General features: G+C 52.5%; 1 pseudogene across 1 annotated transcript; it reads right to left on the bottom strand.

The window, feature by feature from the left end:
* Nucleotides 1-661: 661 nt before the first annotated feature.
* Nucleotides 662-1,653, bottom strand: LOC103635302 (myb5 pseudogene; annotated as a pseudogene). Its single transcript, NR_164347.1, has one exon. The product of NR_164347.1 is annotated as a myb5 pseudogene (transcript).
* Between the last annotated feature and the right edge of the window lie 513 nt (nt 1,654-2,166).

A 2,166-nucleotide genomic window follows, 5' to 3' on the forward strand; every position in this document is an offset into this window, starting at 1 on the left:
AAGAGTGTAGGGATGAGTGGATTCTTGTATTCTGTCTAATGAATTTGGATGATGCTATTAGAGCGAAAGGAAAGAGTAGACCAACAAAATAGATAAGGAGAGAGAGCACACAAATTGAAAGGTAAAAACGCTAACGGCGGTGGCTGCTGACCGGTATAGATGGTTAAATGGGCCGTACCTAATGGGCCGGCCCGAAGCACGACCCGTTTAATAGTGTCGGGCCTGGTCCGGCACGAGAACCGTGCGTGCTTGGGCCGCTGCCTCGGCCCGCAGTGCCGGCTTGGCCCAACACGATTATATATTTTTTATTTTATAAAACATAGTATATATATTTATATTTGCTATTTACAACAAACGCACTAGAGTTCTACTAGTTAGTCTCCTTGAGTGAGGGAGGTCGCGGGTTCAAATACTTACTCAAACACAGTTTTTTTGCTATTTTCTTGAATTAATGGGAGAACGTGACCAGTTAACGGGCCGGCCCAGCACGACTACCAGACCGCCGTGCCGTGCCTGGGCTGCGGCACGCGGGCCGGCCGGGCACGGCCCGATTATCCGTCGGGCCTAACGGACCCGTGCCAGGTAGGGCCGGTCCGCCCGTTTGGGCACCTATACTGATGAGTCGTACCTTGGGCCACGCGTCGTCGCGGACCTGGCTTCCCCATTTCATCGGCGCCGCGCTCGCTATAAAATCCGTAGCCCAGCAGCATGCAACCCGGTATAGAGTGACTATACAAACCAAACGCACCATAACATAACAGCTCCAGCCTGACCTTTCATCGTCATCAGATGCTCAAAACTGTCGCCTATGGTGTTGCCAACCCAACCAGTCCAGCATTTATGTTGCGTGCTTGCTTTGTCCATAGGGCTGAACCGGTGCGCCAAGAGCTGCCGGCTGCGGTGGCTCAACTACCTGCGACCCGGCATCGGTCACGGGGGCTACACCGACGACGAGGACAGGGTCATCTGGTCCCTCTACAGCTCCATCGGCACAGGTGACTGACTGTCTGCCAGTGCCAGCTAGGTGGTCGACCGATTCCCGCATGGCAGGTGGTCGATCATCGCGCCCAAGCTCCCCGGCCGGACCGACAACGACGTCAGAACTACTGGAACACCAAGCTCAAGAAGAAGGCCATGGCAGCGGCGACCGGCAGTAGCAGCGGAGCCGCCTTCGCCGCGCCGTCAGCGCCGGGGCTCTCGTCGCCCGCCTCCTCGTCCGTCACTAGCTCCAACGGCGACGCGCACTTCGGCGCCGCGTACACGAAGCCGCGGCACCCCGGTGAGCTCATACGCTTCGACGCGCCGTGGACGCAGCTCGCGCCCCTCCCGATAGCCGCCGCGCGGGTGGACGGCGCCTGGACGCCCGCGGCCGCGACGATGGATGGGGACCAGGGGCTCTTTGGCGGCGGCGGCGGCGAGCAGCCCCTCCCGTACGACGGCGACTTCTTCGGCGGGTTGCAGGAGAGGTCCCTGGAGCACCTCTCGGCGTGCTACTTTCCCAACATACAAAGAAAATGACTCGCGGGAATTTTAAGTTTAGAGCATGCAAAATCTGGTGCACCAGTTGCACACCGGGCATTACAAGTCTTGTGATATATAACTTTCTTATGATAGAAGTTATGCATTTAATATTTGGCTCGACTTTTTCTCTCACGGATTGTTTTAGAGCCCGTAAGCAGTCCGCTTTTAATTTATTCTCTCTTTAGTTCTATTTCTTTCATGCCACCACAAATATGATGTGATATCTTTTATAGCTCGCCTACGATAACTTGTTACACTTGCTCTAATAAATACGTTTGTTCGGCCATATATATATTTACCATCCACAATTTCAAACTTCGTACGATAACTCTCTTATGATAATGATTGTGCATTTGATATGTTTACTCTAACGTACCTGATATCTCTTACAGTCCTACGCAGCTCTCTTCGTAGTGTATACTAGTCTATTTTAAATACCACTCTATAAACAGTTAATATTACGGTGCAAAACAATGTCTCGTAAGCTCGGGTGGTGATGGACTTATTGAACGCAGCAGCATGTTCACGTGACCATGCTAAGTTTAGAATAGACCAGGCAAATGAATAGTCTCCTCCCCGCAAAGCTCATTTCCACTTCTGTCTTTCTCATTCCCCTCTCCCCATAAATCTCATTCACATTCTCAC

This window comes from Zea mays, chromosome 8 (assembly GCF_902167145.1).
Source record: "Zea mays cultivar B73 chromosome 8, Zm-B73-REFERENCE-NAM-5.0, whole genome shotgun sequence".
NCBI classification, from domain to species: Eukaryota; Viridiplantae; Streptophyta; class Magnoliopsida; order Poales; family Poaceae; genus Zea; species Zea mays.